The sequence below is a fragment of the Lactuca virosa genome, chromosome 8, assembly GCF_052849685.1.
Source record: "Lactuca virosa cultivar CGN04683 chromosome 8, Lactuca_virosa_CGN04683_v6, whole genome shotgun sequence".
NCBI classification, from domain to species: Eukaryota; Viridiplantae; Streptophyta; class Magnoliopsida; order Asterales; family Asteraceae; genus Lactuca; species Lactuca virosa.
Genome location: NC_136433.1, coordinates 282,372,362 through 282,390,490, shown reverse-complemented (window position 1 = coordinate 282,390,490; position 18,129 = coordinate 282,372,362).

Sequence of the window (18,129 nt, the reverse complement as noted above, 5' to 3'; positions counted from 1 at the left end):
CGATTGCAGTTTTGGCGTCACATTGTAGTCATGACGTGAGCTTCTATGCCCACGACGTGAAAACTGGGAAATCGATTTTTCTGTTTTTGGTTAACTGCTTAATCTTGGTGTCTTGTTGGGTTGGTTTGCTATTAAATTTTACAGGTATCATGGGACCAAGAAGGGCATTTCCCCAAGAGCAAGAAAATGTTGATGTTTCTAGCCTACACCCGCTTTATCAATTCCCACAAAATGTTCCATAATCGATGTTGAACAACTACTCGAACATATTGAGTTGGCTATACAATAGGGAATTCACTCTAGCGCCTGTTATTGATTGGTCTTGGAATAATGAGGTTGGTATGGTGACAGAACTGGAAAGATATTGGCAAAAGAAATATGAGGGAGATGTGTTTACTTTAAGATGCAACGGGTGGCGCAACCTTTTCTCAATACAAGAGCTGCTTTTCCAAGAATTGTCTATGGAGTTCTTTTCTACGGTTAATTTTGAAGAACGGAAAAGTGATCCTACATTCAACCGGGATCTTGCATTTCAGTTGGGAGGCATGTATAGAGAGTGTATCTTACTTGAGTTTTTGTGGCGAATGGGGTTATACATGGAACCGAAACACGTTCACCGAATGTCATTCTATTTTTACTCGATTGTGTTCGGGACTTCACTGTCGGGATGATTGATGTGCAGTTTTGGAGGACTATTTCAAACCATGAATATAGTTCTCGGGATTCTCGCGAAGGGCATATTTGATCACCCATTCATATATTCTTACATTGTTTGATCATATTCACCATCAATCACAAGCACCACAGTGACAAAGTTTCATTCCAAAATCTTTTCTACCTTTGGAGCATTATCACGTCAGAAATATTTTGTGATTTCCCTTATATGTTCACAAGATTCTTAGGTACTAAGGTGGTAAATTCCAGGGCCGATAGTCCAATAACGGGAGGCCATTTAGTTACGCGACCGACATGTTCGTATGGGATCTTGAGTCCAAATTCCGTTTGAAATTTTATGCGCTTTAAGGATTCTGATCTATTGACTCAATTTTTGGGTCTTATGCGTGTTGTGGTCAATTTGGGTGGGGGATATGGCATACCCTCGGAAGATGAATAAGTACCATTGGAGCATCCCGAGGAACAACCACGACCAAGAGGACGAAGGAACGTGAGGGCTAGTGGAGATCATGGTCAGCCTCAACAACAATTTGAGGGAGGTCTCCCCTTCGACCCGTTTCAAAGTCGAGTCGATATTTATTTGGATAATCTTCGTAGGGGAGTGAACTATCATAACGAAGCCATGGACGTCTTGTTTTCACACTTACACATCGAGCGCCCAACCACCATGCCACTTCACTATCCCTACATACCGACCTGGGAGGAACTTTGGGCACCAGGACATCACAATGAGGCCGGGCCGAGTGCAGCAGAAAGAGATGAAGATGACGAATGATTTTCTTTATCCTTTTTATTTTATTTTTATTTTCTTAGTTTATTTTTGGTGTGTTTAATTTGAGTGTTTTTATTTTTATTTGGTTTGTTTTGAAGGCATGTAACCAAATGGTAAATGTGGATTTTCTTTCTTCAACTGTTGGTTTGTTTGTTCGCAGAATTATTTCATATCGAGAGGAAAGAAGAAAAGTCGTGAGCGTTAGGGATAAAAATCAAAGACCACGCTTTTTGATAAATGTAGTGTGACATTCGTGTGTAGAGAGAGAGAGAGGGGAGATTTCACGAAAAATAAGGGTCTTAACGAGTCTTAAGCTATTAAGAGATCAATTGCAAAGAGAACTGTTGAATATATACATTCTGACCAGACCCAGTTTTCACGACGTGAACTACCATTCCTCACATCATGAGGTAGATGACATCGTGATTTAGACTCCACTTTTACCATTTCTCACGACATGAACTCTCAAATATCATGTTGTAAGCACCGATATATCGCATATAAACTCTTTTCTTTCAACATTAAAATGCGGCGTATGCTTTCCCACATTGAGATGCATTACTTTAAAGAATTTATGCACCACACTTTTTGAAGATGCAGGTTTTGGATTCGCATTTTTTTCAGCACATTCATGAGTACCAATAAAAGTCCAATTCCAGTTACATATTCAAGATTTTCAAGTTTTCCACAAACTATCAAAATATTGATTTCGCTATTGCTACCCTAGGAGAATCTATTCATTTTTGTCCATTTTTATTGTTTTTATAGTTTTATGCATAAAATGAGGGCATTGTATGAAATAAGTGTGGGGTAGGGGGTCGAAAAAGGAATTTAAGTTTAAGTTAAAAAAATTAAAATTTTTGTTAAATTAGGAAAATTTAAAAATTTATAAATGGTTTAACTTGAAATCTAGTGATAATTAATTAAAAAAAAAACTTAAGTTGCTAGTGTTGCGTGGGATGATTCAATGCGTTCTCAAATGTTTAATTGAGCCAAAATATGTTATAGTTTATTTGTGGCTTCCCATTATTAGTAAAAAGTCATGAGATATGAAAGGTAATCTGGTAGTTTATACGATGTAAAAAGTTTTGCAGCGTGTACCTGAAATCTATCCAGGAGAGCTTATGTAGTCATTGCACTTAGACTAATACCTCTAACCAATAAAGGTTGAAGTTAAGCTCCCTTGCTTAATCATGTAGGATTTGAGCGAAAAAAGTGAGATATATAAAAAAAAGAGAAAATTGCAAAAGTTGAAATTTTTTTGGAGCTATCAAAGTATGAAGATCAAAAGATCAAAAATTCTGAAAAATAAAAAAATCAAAGATACCAAAAATCAAACAAGAAGGTGTTGAATTCAAATAAATCGAAAAGCAATTATCAAAGGAGAGATGAATTTGAAGAGCTCCATTATGTTATCAAAGTTGCAATTCTTTTTAGATCATATGTATGCTTGGATAGCTTAACAAAAAATGCATTGAGGTTAAGAAAGATTTCTGAGGATGGATTCCAAGGGTTGCAAAAATGAGTGTCGTATAAACTAAGGGGTGAATGTTCATAAGGATTTTGATTAGTTAGGATTGGGAAGTATTTAAGAACCTTAGACACAAATATGTGCATTGCGGTCTTGGTATAATGGCTGAGTTTCAAACGGATTGTCCAATGTGATGTAGTGACAAAAGTTTAACTTAAAAGAATAGTTCTACTTGAGGGAAAGCAAAGGTTAAGTGTGGGGTATTTTGATATTGCAATATCAATACATATATTTAGGCATTATTTTAATACATTTATGCTACATTTTAGTTGATAACAAAAATATTTGGTACTTATAAAGTTTAAATACTATTTTGTAGCTAAAAATGACATTATTGAAGAAAAAGGACCAGAAGTGACGAATAATTGAACTTGGGAGGACTGAAGTTTAAACAAGAGCTTAATGGAGCTTAAAAAGAAAAAAATCAAGCAAAAATATTCACCACGACGTGTCAAATGAGCAACACGACGTGTTTATAATGAAATTTCCGATGAATTACGAAAACAGGAAGATCACGATGTGAGACTTATAATTCTCATGCGTGAGGATGAAGGTTCTAAAAGATCATTATGCAGAAGCCAAGTTTCTTTACCAGATACAGATTTATACTAGCTCATAACGTGAGACCTTAATTCTCACGACGTGAGGAACAATTTAAGGAAATCATAAATACTCCTTTGCACATTTAACTTAGGAGGCTGGAATCTGATTTTTTGGAGTAATAATCGAGTTTAGAGGTTAGAAAAGTGCGAAAAACAACCTTTTGGAAGAGAAAACCTTTGAATATTGAAGATTAGAAGATCACACATCACATTCGGTTTGCATTAATTCAATCATGTTGAATTCTTATGATTTAGTGTGTTTACCTTGTACCACGAGTAGCTAATTTATTAAACTTTCGTTTAGTTAGATGAAACCTAAAACTATGAGTTAGTTTCTTATTTTATGGATTATATGAATTTGGTATATGCATTTGTTTGATTATCATTACCTAGCATGTTAAAGTTTGTACATTTGTCGCTTTGATTCAAGTTAAGTGTAGTTTATTGACCATTTGAATTACATGAACTTGTTTACTTAGTAGTTTATGAACATTAAATTGCTAGAGCTAGGATTAATGACATATTAGATTAAGTGATAAAAGAAACAACTTTAGCTGTGTTAGAGAACATAATTTGGCCATAACTCTGTTTAATTATTTGTCTTGATCATTACATAGTAGTCCATGAATTGGTAAAAATATTAGTAGATCGGATCAAGATTGTTAATTACATATAAATTTGTAACCAACTTTATTAATCCATAAATAAGACCTAACCATAGGAAAAAGATGGATTCAAATCTAAACGAAAGTATTTTTAATATCTTGATAACATCCATTTTTAGTTAAGTGTTTGTTTAGTTTTAAGTTAATCTGAAATTGCAAAATCAGATAAAAACCCACACTTTAGTTAATTGTTTTTAGATTGATTTTTAGTAGTTAAATTATTAGCTAAATCTGTTCCCAGAGTTCAATACCCATTTTACTTTACTATACTATAAACTGATTAGGTACACTACCTATATGTGCATTAGTAGATAAGTAGTTAGGTTTATAAATTTAAAGCTAGATAGGTATAATCTGTGCACATTACTAGCGTACGTAGGGTGTACATGCATGATTCCCAAACCCTAATTTTTAGGGTTTGGATCCTATTTAAACATTCTTAAGTTGCCAACATACCTTCTTTCATCAGCCTCCAACTTACCTTCGTCCCTAAACAAACCCTAATACATTTTTGAGCAATATTGAGCTTTAAGTGTGTGTTTTGGTCACCTTGAAAGAGAGAGGAAGAAGAGAAGATCATCTTGGAGGAGTAGGACTCTTTGGATCCATAATCTCATCACCATTTGCCATCAATTTTAGGTAAAAAAAAGCTTTGAACTTGATGAAACTATGCATAGATCTAAGTTAGCCATGAAGTTTGTGTCCTTTTGGTCCCTTTAGTTGGGTATTTTGAGTATGAGCTACTCCAGTCCATTTAAGTTGTACCTTCAGACGTTTTGAGGTTCTTAGAAGCATAAAAATGTGGTCTTGATCATTTCTTCCCTTCCATGCATGTGCTACAAGGTCTTAATAGGTTAAATAGTTAAGGTTTTTAGTGTTAAGCACTTCTTGGTCATGCAAGACCATAAAGTTGGAAACTTTATGGTCAAGGACGTGATTTGAGGCTTGGATTTGACTTTGCATGTAAAAACTTAATGAATTAAGCTCTTAATGAAAAGAAGGGCTGACCAGGTGGATACGTGGACGTACCAAGCGGTACGCTGCGCCTATGGGGTCAAGGGCCCGACTTCTGGGTCAATCCGAGTACTCCCCGCGTACAGATGGGTATGCCCAGCATACTCAGCTGGTTTGACTCGGTTGGGTTGACTCGGTTGGTTTGTTGACCTTTGACCAAGTTTGACCTAAGGGTATTTTAGGTAATTTGAGTGGTTTTTAAGATTGGTCATTATTTGGTGTTTAGGTGACCGGTTGAGTTATCATTTGGAGTTGTGTTCTATCAAATACCTTTTTCAGACTGAGAGGTGAGTTTTCCTCACTATACTCGTGGGTCGAAGGGACAAATGTCGGACCACTAGATTATGTATCCTAGTTATATGATAATGATATGCTAGTATATGACTGATTAGTAGATCTGTATGATTATCTGTATATGTTGGTTCTATGTTTATGTTTTTTTGTTACATATGTCGACATATTGTGTTTGGGTTGGGGCAGTCATGTTTTCTGCTGAAGGCCAAGACACCCGGGGACGTCTGGATAGGCTGTAGGCCCTACGAGACGATCCAGTCATGCTGAAGGATCGTAGAGCAGTCCAGATAGGCTATTGGCCCTGTGAGGTGGTACATTCAGGTTGAAGGCTCATATTTGCATGTTTTTTTGTTATGTGGTGTGTTGGTACTTTGGGGGAACTCACTAAGCTTTGGCTTACAGTTTTAGTTTATTGTTTCAGGTACTTATGAGGATCGTGGGAAAGCGAAGGCGTGATCATGCACATCTTCATGCTATATTACAGGGTCTTGGGAAAACTCTAATTTTGAATAATACTTTTGAAAAAATTGACTCTTTTTGTAAACAATTTTGGTTAATGGTTGGTTTTAAAAATTTTAAAATTTCTTTGATTTTTGGATTGTTACATCACCCTTTGGTTAAGGTTGTGAGGAAGAAGGAATGCAGTAGATCCAGGGTTGGTTTGGTGTTTCTCTTAGGGGTGTATATGGTGATAGTTCATAAAATATGGTCATAAGGGGGTGTATGTAGGCTGAGTAAGATAGCATGAGAACACTTTGTTCAAGTTATTGGCATGGTTCTTATTTGGTTTATAGCCTTTGAATTAGAACAAGAGAACAACCGCCTATCTCATTCTATGGTTATGTGCGACCATGTTTTCATCTGATTTTGCGTTGGTAGCAGTGTGTTCTGTGAAAGGAATTGTATATTATAGAAAGGTATGGATCGTATTATATTGAGAGGGATATTGATTGGGTTCCTACAAGTCGGTGGGTTGATGGTTGAGTACCTTTAGGATCCTGTGGTGCTGGCCGTGAGTCTTCAGGATAGTGATAGAAAGACAGCAAGATCGGTGTAGTACCATGAGCTTATCATTATAATGGTTAGAGGGTGTCATGATGTATCGTGAACCCGTGGCTATATGACTCATATGTGTGGGACCCAACAGTCATTTGATTGAGACTCTTAGGTCTCATATTGTTAGTCTTATTGGCATGATTGGGAGTAAGGACATTTCAGGAAGTCAGGAGGCTTAGTGAACAACTGGTTTGAATCATGTGGATAGTAAGAGTTTGTTTTGTTGATGTATTGGTTGTGCACCGGAAGTCACTTGTTGAATGTTTGCATTTGTGGGTCTCTGCTTGCTTGTGGGCTATTATTAGGAGTTGGTTATCATAGATGGGTATTGGATCTAGAACTTCGGGTCATGAAGATCGTTGATAAGTCTCAAATGATTTGTCAAGTGGCTGTACACTTGAGCTCATGAGGTATTTGGATGCAACGATAGATTCTTGGATTGACCATCATTATGTTCGTGGGAGCAGTGGGTTGGTGATGACTTGTCAGGATGTCAAGTGTGTATTTAAGGTTTTAGGCACAATTTTCGGATGTGGGATTGGTTGAAATTCACGATCAGTATGATTTGAGTATTCTTTATGTATGGTTTGTTGGTGTTCCTAGTCAGGGACTAGGGGTAGGTACGACGAATAGATGATCATCAGTCTTACGGTATGGTTTCTGGATTTTAGACTGATGGGTTCCCGGTTTTAGGGGAGTTTATTGATGGAATTAGTTCATAGTTCCAGTTTTCGAGAATTTTTCCGCTTTAAGTCATTTTCATTGTGATGTGGGTCTTACAGTTGGGAAGAGTGAGGTAGTTGTTGCAGTTGAGCATTTTTTTTCAAGTGGATCGTTTGTTGGTGACTGTGGTTTTCCGAGTGGTCTCTCGAGTGTTAGTTATAGATGCCTTGATTTCTAAGTGGTTAGAGGGAGATTATGGAATATGTTGGCATTTTTTTAAATATTCTAACCAAGACAGATTTCGAGGATGAAATTCAGTTTAAGTGGGGAAGAGTTGTAACATCCAATTTCAAGAACTTTCTTATTTCGGGATTGTGGATCGTAATTCGATCATGTGAAATCCTTGGGCTTCAAGGAAATAAGGTTTGGACCTTGTTGGCTATTGATAATACTGGTTATGTGATCTTAGCCTTTGATTTGTGTTTTGGAGCCAAGGGTAAAATAGGAAAAGTGATGTTTTTGAATTCTTTCATGAATTAATGATTTTAGTTTGATAGGTTTTTAAGTCAAAAGTAATTAGATAGGGTTGTGGGGTTCGTCAAAACCTTTCTATGCATATAAAGATTGTTGAATTATGATTGTTTGGAAGCTGGAATGGATTTGGGTGAAAAAAACTCGTCGCCACGAAGTGGAGAGCGGATCTCCACGGAGTGGCAGTTAACACAGAGTGGTGAGAAAGTTGCCACGGAGTAGAGAAGCGTTGACACGAAGTGGCAGTCTGTCAGCCCAAGCCAATGATTTTAGGGCTTTCAACGTATTTAAGCATAAGATTCCAACTTTTTGGCCATTTTATGAGCCTCCATCATATCTAGAACCCCTTGAGAGAAACCTTAGCCTCCATCTTCAATATTTGAGCTCCTCCCCTCTCCCCTATCCTCTTTTTGACACTTTGTATGATATTTTGGTTAAGCTTACAGATGAAGAAGGTTCATTTGGTTGCAAGGAATGATGTTTCAAGTTTGGATCCATCAAAGGCACTACATTTCTAGATTGTTGTGAGTATAAAGTTCCAATCTTGCTCTTTAGTTCTTTAGGTCTCTTCATTTTTAGTTTTTGGCGCCTTTTGGTCCATTTTATGAGTGATCTTGGAGTTAAGTGGACTCCAATATATTTTGATCAGTTTGGAATGCTTCTTGAACCTCATGGACTAGGAAAGTTATGATCTTTTACATTCCTTTTTATCTATGCAAGTATCTTGGTCGTTTAGTTCATTTTTTGTATTAAAGTTTAGATTTTGAAAAATTGTAATATTATTATGGATAAATTTGGTAACTTTATCCATCTAGACATCTTGTTGATTCAGATCTAAAAGTAGGAGAATTTGACTTAATGGATTAAGTTGAGAAAGATTCATTATTGGTCCCTTTAATATTTAAAGTCTAGATCTTGGTGATTTGGGTCATCCTAATGGATAAAATTGGAAACTTTATCCATTATAAAGCTTTTAGGAACTAGATCTGATGATATGAGCTTTGGTCCTTATGGATTAAGGTCTTATTGAAGAAAAGCTTTTCAGACCGGAAACTACGACATGGCCAAGGAAGGCCTACATCGTAGTGGCGAGACTTATCACGTCTGTTTTGTCCGGACATGCCCATGATGTGACATGATGCTTGCCATAACATGGTGACGAGTTTATTCGTGACTGTTTTGCTTGGATTCTGCCACAGCGTGGTAGCATGTCTTCCACAACATGGTAACAAATTTTGATCGAGACTGGATTGAGTGGCTACGGCGTGGCCATGGGTTGGCCACGACGTGGGCATCAACTGGAGTTGACTTTGGCCGTTGACTTTTTGACCAGTTTGACTTTTGATCAAACTTGGGTAGCATTGCGTATTTGACTAAGGACTGGTCTCGGTATTGCTTTAGGTAGCGTGGATTGGTTGTTCTGCTGTTCGGATAGCTGTTGAGCTTCTATTCAGTACTTCAAGTGAGTCTTATCACTATACTATGTAGGATGCTAGCTTTCTTTGTGACTCTTGCATTGTGTGTTGGGCGGGGTCCGTTTGTATGTTGAGTGGGGCCCATTTGTATGTTGGGCAGGGCCCGTGATGATTGGATGGGTGGGGCCCGATATATTTTGGGTACGGCCCGTATGGTTATATGGTATTTTGGAGAACTCACTAAGCTTTGTGCTTATGGTTTGTGGTCGAACCATCTCCAGGTTTTCTTATATTAAAGGAGGGGCACGACCGACTGCATCGCATCTATTGGAGATTTCCGCACATAGTAACTTTTAACGATCCTCTGATAAATGTTTTTGAATCAAATGGTTTTTATCTAGATTCTTGAAATTGTAATTTGAATAAATACATTTATTTTTGAATGAAAATTTTGGTTTGAAATTTGGGACGTTACATACCTACTGTACGTGCATCCTAGAATCTAATTTTTACTATTTATAACAATGTACTGATGACATGGAACGACAAAACACATAAAATGAAACGAAACTGGGACGAAATTAAAATTTGAATTCATGTTTGTGTCTAGTTTAATAAACACAATGTCATGTTGGGTCATTTTCGTGTTCTGAATTGACACGACATTAGCAAAAAAATGGTTATTTTTATGCTGTGTTTGTTATTTCCATTGCTTTTGTATGATTAAGCATGCAAATGGTATTTAAAGTTAGTTTTGTCGTGTTTGTCGTGTATGTCAGAGTTTTAATTGAATGTGTTTGGTGTTACTAAAAAATATGACATGTTTGTATCATATAGAAAAATCTTATGTTGTGTTGTGTTGGATAAAAACACATACAATTATCTGATTTGACACCCTTGTTAAAGCGATTAAGAGGGTGTTTGGGATATCTTTTAGAATGACTTTTAGGACTTTTGGTGTTTTCAAAAAGCTAAAAGTCAAAAAAGATGTTTGGCAATTTAAAAAATTCTTTTAGATCAACTTTTTGGCAAGAACAAAAAAGGACTCTTTCAAAAGTCATGAATTAGTGACTTTTTGTGATTTTTGGGTTTTTAGCTTCTAATTCTTCAAAAGATAAACTAAACACTTTTTAAAACCTCTTCTTTTGTAAAAAGCCAAAAGTCAAAAAGTCCTTTTGTAAAAAGAACTTTTTAGCCTGAAAAACAATCCCAAACACCCCCTAAAATAAAGAAATTTGTCAAAGTTGGGTAGTGTTACTAAATCTTTAACACTAAACTTTGGCCCCAAATATTCCACTAAAGCCATTAAATTTTGACAAAACTTTATATTGTGGCAACAAACAACCTTAAATTGTTATAGAAGACCAATTGGTATAGAAACAAATGTCAAAATTTGACGACTTCGAAAATAAAATATGATGATTAAACTGTAAAATGACAAAAATATAGTGAGTTTTTTTTATATATTTTATCCTAAACAAAATAATAATAATAATAATAATAATAATAATAATAATAAAAATAAAAAATAAAAAATAAAATAAACAAAAATTGAGTAATCTAACCAATTTTTTTTAAATAAAAAAGTTTATGATAATTTTAAAAATGATCATATAGTCTAGAATGGGTGCATTATGGACCACTTCTTGAAATGAAATATAACTATGGAATCTTCAAACCAAATCTTTTTAATATGCTCATAAACTTGTTTGAAATGAAAAACTATGTATTTCGCGAAATCATGAAAGTTAAATTCTCTCTAATAAATGAAAGTTTTTTTTGCCATTTTTTCAAGAGTTTTGTGTAACATACACGTTTTGAAATCGTGTTTTGTAATGAATAATATTATGAAAGATTACGTGATATTGAGTATTGGATTCTAACAGATAGTTTTTACTAGAAATAAAGTAAAACTATGTTTAGAATTACTCGGAAAATATTGGAAGTCTTATGAGATTCCAATCTAATGTCAAATATTGAAATTTAACGAAAATATAAAATTTGAAATAAGTAAAATTTTATTATTGAAAGTTGTAAATAATCTCGTTAGAAACATTTAGGCGAAAACCTAATCGAAATCCGAGTTATAACGAAGAAGTTATGACTCCTTGAAGTTTCGCGACAGAACCGGCACGACGCCGAATGACGTAAAAAGTGAGTTTTCGATAAACTACTTTTTAGCCCATATGATCTATCTGAAAGTTGTAGTATTCGTTAAACCGAGAACTTTCATAAAAAGAACGTCAAAATCTGACTTCGTATGAGGAAGTTATGATTTTTCTAAGATTCGGTATAGCAGTAGACAACTAAAAACTCGAAATAAAGATCGAGTGATTTTTAGCCGAGAAAACCTAAATGAGGATCGAAGGTCTCATCAATAGGAGTACAACGGTAAAAAGACAGATGAAAACGGACGTTAGATGAAGAAGTTATGAATTTTAACGGTCTTATCCTGTCCCGGCCTGTTAAAAATATATTATTAAAAATGAAGTCAAAATTAGCCGACGGAGTCTAAACGAAGGTCTTATCCTGTCCCGGCCTGTTAAAAATATATTATCCTGTCCCGGCCTGTTAAAAATATATTATTAAAAATGAAGTCAAAATTCGTTACACAATTGTGTGTTATGTGTTATATATTCAATGTACTTTCCTGTGTTATATCGGATTTATGCCTTTGGCCATGTAGAGCATGACTCGTATAATTTTATGGTATTGGCTTTGTGCCTTTGGCCATGTAGAGCATGACTCGTATAACTTCTGGTATTGACATAGGGCTATGTAGGGCTGAAAGCCTGTATATTTTAGCAAGATTGATAATCCGAAAATGTATTTTCTGTGCCATTTGGGCTGAAGCTTTATTGATATATATCAAGATGGAACTGATTGTTGGTTGATATGGAAAGTCTGTCATATGATACACACATGCCTTTGTTGTTCTTTTTCCCTCTTTGCTTCCGGCATATTGATATGTATATGGCATAGCGTTATATTGTAACTGTTATTGAACTCACTAAGCGTCACCCGCTTATCCCTCTCAATGTTTAAAATATTGCAGGTGATAAGGATCCAGTATAATCATGTACTGGTAGAAGATGTAGAATAGATAATATTATAGCTTTTGTAGTGTATTCCTGGGAAAGTATGTAATATATAAAACTTTGCGAAAATCTTAATAGTCGGTTTGTATCCAGTCTATGTAATTAAACTATCTATGTAAAATATTGTTTTATGAATATGCATGTAGCATGTTTTGGAGAAACTTGGAGTGATAATATTGTCTTTAGTATGAAAGTAAGGGTCTTTCAATCATGGTATCAGAGCGGTAGTTTAAGTGAACTAAATACCACGAATTGGTATTTAGACTTAAACCGTCGGAAGTTCAATATATGAACGGATTCATTGTAAGTATATGGATACAAACCATAGGAAATATTTAAGTAAAAGTATTAGGTAATAATAAATCCTAACATTCTAAATTACTATGTTGCTCCAAATTTGCAGAAGAATGGCTGAACAGGAAGGTAGCCATACACCAGAAATGGGTGGAGATCCTCGTCCTGAGGAATTAAATACTCCAGTATCCCCTCGTGAGGAGCGACTCTTGGGTAAACTTACTGGTATTATTCGGAAAACTTTTGAAGAACACAAAAAGAATGGTGATAAAGGCAAAGGAAAAGCCATCGGAGAATCTTCAAAAGGGGAGGCAAAACGTCCCTCGTTCAAAGATTTCAAGAGTAGTGGTGCTACAGAGTTTTCTGGTGTCCTTAATCCCATAGTTATTCTAACTTGGATTCAGAACACAAAAAAAGTATTTCGTATCTCTCATGTGGATAATGAAGACAAGGCTAATTATGCTTCTGGTATGCTCGTCGGAGAAGCCTTGGTCTGGTGGGAGGCGACATATGAAGCTCTTAACGGGTATGACCAGGATAATTTATCCTGGGAAATGTTCAAAACTCGTTTGCTAGGGAAGTATTGTCCTCTATACATGAGGAGGAGATTGGAAAAAGAATTCCTCGAGCTTAAACAAGGAGGAATGACTGTGAATCAGTATGAAACTCAGTTCAATCAAAAGGCACGGTTTGCTGCAAAGTATATTCCAACTGAAGACGAGAAAATTCAGTTATTCATGGAAGGATTACGATATGAAATCCATGATTTCGTGAGTACTCGGGATGATCTATCATTTGATAAAGCTGTTGAGTGTGCTCGAAAGCGTGAGCATGACTTAGAAATACGTGGTGCCACTTTTTCTGTTCCGAAGCATCCACGTGTTGACCGAACTGTTCCTGTTCCCTCTATTCCAGCTCAATTTATTCGAACTGATCCCGAAAAACAAGTTCAATCCCAAAATACCCCTCGTGGCCGCAATAGGTCACAATCTTTTTCTCTTCAGTCACCATCGTGTCAAAAATGTGGAAAGAATCACCAGGGCCAATGCAGAACAGAAAAAGAATCGGTGATCTGTTATGGATGTGGAGAAATGGGCCACATAAAACCCGTTTTCCCGATCAAGAGTGTTACATGCTTTTCTTGTGGTGTTACTGGCCACATGAAGCGCTTCTGTCCTACTCTTACTAGCCAAGTGACGGGAAGTCAAGCTTCTGTTCAACAACCGGCAAGAAGTCAAGCTCCAGTTCAACAACCAAAGAGTACTCCAACTAAAAAGGAGGAGGTGCCAAAAGCTAAGGGCCATGCATTCCAGATTACCACAGAGGAGGCACGCGAGGACCCGAATGTTGTGACAGGTACATTTCTTGTCAACTATAGACCTGCTCGCATCTTATTTGATTCTGGTGCCTCAGATTCTTTTGTGTCTCATGAATTTGCGCATTCCTTTCAAATTGCTTGCTATGCACTCGCGCAACCATTTCACGTAGATACTGCAGGAAGTATATCATTACTTGCTGATAAAATCTATAGGGATTGTGTCATAGAAATTGAAGGCTATGATTTTCTTGCTAATCTAGTTCCTATCTCCTTGCCCAACTTTGATATTATTCTCGGCATGGATTCGTTGTCAAAGAACCATGCAGAACTCATGTGCTATGAAAAGATAGTACGTATTCCCATTGACGGGGAGAATCTTATTTATGTCTACGGTGACCAAAGAATCTTAAAAATAATCTCTTTCCTCAAAGCTCATAAATTCATATCGAAAGAATGTTCTATTTATCTGGCCTATACCGTCGATATCTCAAAAGAGGAAAAGAAAACGGTAAATGATATTCCCGTTGTTAACGAATATCCTGATGTTTTCCCCGATGATTTGCATGGACTTCCTCCGGACAGGCAAGTAGAATTCCGAATTGATCTTGTGCCTGGTGCTGCTCCGATTGCAAAGACTCCTTATCGTCTTGCACCAGCTGAGATGAAGGAAATGATGATCCAACTGCAGGAATTACTTGACAAAGGCTTCATTCGACCGAGTACCTCTCCTTGGGGTGCTCCCATGTTGTTTACTAAGAAGAAAGACATTTCGATGTGAATGTGTATTGATTATCGTGAGCTAAATAAAGTAACTATCAAGAACAAGTACCCACTACCTCGCATTGACGATTTATTTGATCAACTCCATGGTCTTAGCTATTTCTCGAAGATTGATTTGAGATCTGGCTATCATCAGTTGAAAGTACACGAGCAGGATGTACTGAAGACTGCTTTTCGTACTCGATATGGGCATTATGAATTCCTTGTCATGCCGTTCGGTCTGACAAATGCTCCTGCTGTATTCATGGATATGATGAATCGCGTATGTCGTGCGATGCTCGATAAATCTGTCATCGTATTCATTGATGATATTCTAATCTATTCCAAGTATGAATCTGATCACGCCATTCATATTCGTGAAATATTAGAACTTCTTCGAAAGGAGAAACTATATGCTAAATTCTCGAAATGTGAATTGGCTTCACCAAGTTCAATTTCTCGGCCATGTGATTTCTGGTGACGGTATATCCGTAGATCCTACCAAAATCGAAGCCATTCAGAATTGGGAAGCGCCCCGTAATGCTTCTGAAATTCACAGTTTCATGGGTCTCGCAGGATATTACCGGAGATTCATTAAAGACTTTTCGCGTATAGCCGTACCTCTCACAAGTCTTACACGAAAGGAAGTAAAGTTCGAATGGGGTGAAGCCCAAGAAAAAGCTTTCTCAACTCTAAAAGATCTATTGACTCATGCTCCGATCTTATCACTTCCAGAAGGTGATAATGATTTTTCTGTGTATAGCGACGCTTCAAGATTAGGACTCGGTTGTGTGTTGATGCAACATGGTAAAGTGATAGCTTATGCCTCAAGACAACTGAAAGAGTATGAAAAGAATTATCCCACCCATGACCTCGAACTCGTTGCAGTAGTTTTTGCCCTAAAACTTTGGAGGCATTATCTTTTTGGTACAAAATGCCAATTGTTTACCGACCACAAAAGTCTCAAGTACATATTCAGCCAACAAACTTTGAATATGAGACAACAACGAGCCATGGAGCTGATCAAAGACTATGACTGTGAAATCTTGTATCATCCTGGAAAGGCCAATGTAGTTGGCGATGCACTTAGCAGAAAGGTTTATCATAATAGTGTGTGTTATGCTATTACTCACACTACAGTAAAGTTCACTATTTTAGATGAACTAGAGAAATGGCAAGTAGAGGCACTAAAGCCAGAAAATGTGAAGAAAGAAGGGATGGTACATTATACTGATGTTTTACTTGATGATCCACGAGGATTGAAGGTATTCAAGAATCGGCTATGGATTCCAAAGATTGGTGGATTAAGACAGAAGATTTTAGATGAAGCACATAAGTCTAAGCTGTCAATACATCCTGGTACAAGTAAAATGTACTATGATGTAAGAGCTGATTATTGGTGGCCTGGATTAAAGAGAGACATTGGAAGATATGTGCAGGAATGTCTAGTATGCTTACAAGTCAAAGCAGAACACCAAAAGCCTTACGGAACTCCAGAAAGTCTTAGTGTTCCTGTGTGGAATTGGGAAGAGTTGTCCATGGATTTTATTACCAAATTGCCAAAGACTGCTAGGCAGCATGATATCATTTGGGTAATCGTCGACCGCCTGACTAAGAGTGCACATTTTATCGCCATGCGTGAAACGGCTCCAATGGAGAAATACGCACAAGTATACTTGGATGAAATTGTTGCTAGACATGGTGTGCCACTAAAGATCATTTCTGATCGTGATACTCGCTTCACTTCTCACTTTTGGGCGAGTATGCAACGTGAATTGGGATCTTGAGTTGCTCTCAGCACAACTTATCATCCCCAGACAGATGGTCAGACGGAGAGAACAATCCAAACAGTAGAAGATATGCTTTGTGCATGTGTCTTGGATTTCGGTGGTAACTGGGATCAATACTTACCTCTTGTCGAATTTTCGTATAATAACAGTTACCACACTTCAATCAAAATGCCACCATATGAAGCACTATATGGACGTAGATGTCGTACTCCATTATGTTGGCGTGAAATAGGACAGAAGATCCTTGGAGGCCCTGAAATGATTCAAGACACCACTGACAAGATTCAAATTGTACGAGAAAGAATGAAAGCGGCCCAGGATCGACAGAAGTCCTATGCAGAAAAGAGGAAACGGCCCATAGAATTCCAGGTGGGTGATTTCGTAATGCTGAAGGTATCCTCGTGGAAAGGCATTATGCGATTTGGGAAGAAAGGAAAACTAAGTCCTAGATTTGTTGGTCCTTTCAAAATCACCCAAAGGATTGGTAAACAAGCATACCGCTTGGAATTACCGGAAGATTTGGCAGGTATTCATGATATGTTTCATGTGAGTTATCTGCGAAAATGTTTAAACATATATGATGAAGCGGTTCCATTATCCGAAGTGGAATTGGATAATAAGTTAAAATATGTAGAAGAGCCTAAAGAGATCGTAAACGAAAAAACGACTAATCTACGTAATAAAGAAGTGGAGTTGGTGCTTGTCAAGTGGAAACACCATAGAGGCCCGAATTATACTTGGGAAAATAAGAATGAGATAAAAGCAAGATATCCCCATTTGTTTTAATCGATGTAATTTCGGGGACGAAATCCTCAAAAGGATGAGGTATTTGTAACATACACGTTTTGAAATCGTGTTTTGGAATGAATAATATTATGAAATATTATGTGATATTGAGTATTGGATTCTAACAGATAGTTTTTACTAGAAATAAAGTAAAACTATGTTTAGAATCACTCGACAAATATTGGAAGTCTTATGAGATTTCAATCTAATGTCAAATATTGAAATTTAACGAAAATATAAAATTTTAAATAAGTAAAATTTTATTATTGAAAGTTTTAAAGAATCTCGTTAGAAACATTTAGGCGAAAACCTAATCGAAATCCGATTTATAACGAAGAAGTTATGACTCCTTGAAGTTTCGCGACACAACCGGCACGACGCCGAATGACGTAAAAAGTGAGTTTTCGATAAACTACTTTTTAGCCCATATGATCTAAATGAAAGTTGTAGTATTCGTTAAATCGAAAACTTTCATAAAAAGAACGTCAAAATCTGACTTCGTATGAGGAAGTTATGATTTTTCTAAGATTCGGTATAGCAGTAGACAGCTAAAAACTCGAAATAAAGATCGAGTGATTTTTAGCCGAGACAACCTAAATGAGGATTGAAGGTCTCATCAATAGGAGTACAACGGTAAAAAGACAGATGAAAACGGACGTTAGATGAAGAAGTTATGAATTTTTAACGGTCTTATCCTGTCCCGGCCTGTTAAAAATATATTATTAAAAATAAAGTCAAAATTAGCCGACGGAGTCTAAACGAAAGTTATAGAGCATAATCTCACCTACGTGTAAATATAAAGAACGTCAAAAACGGAGCTCGTATACAAAAGATACGAATTTTTGAAGTTTGGAAATTCGGAGTAC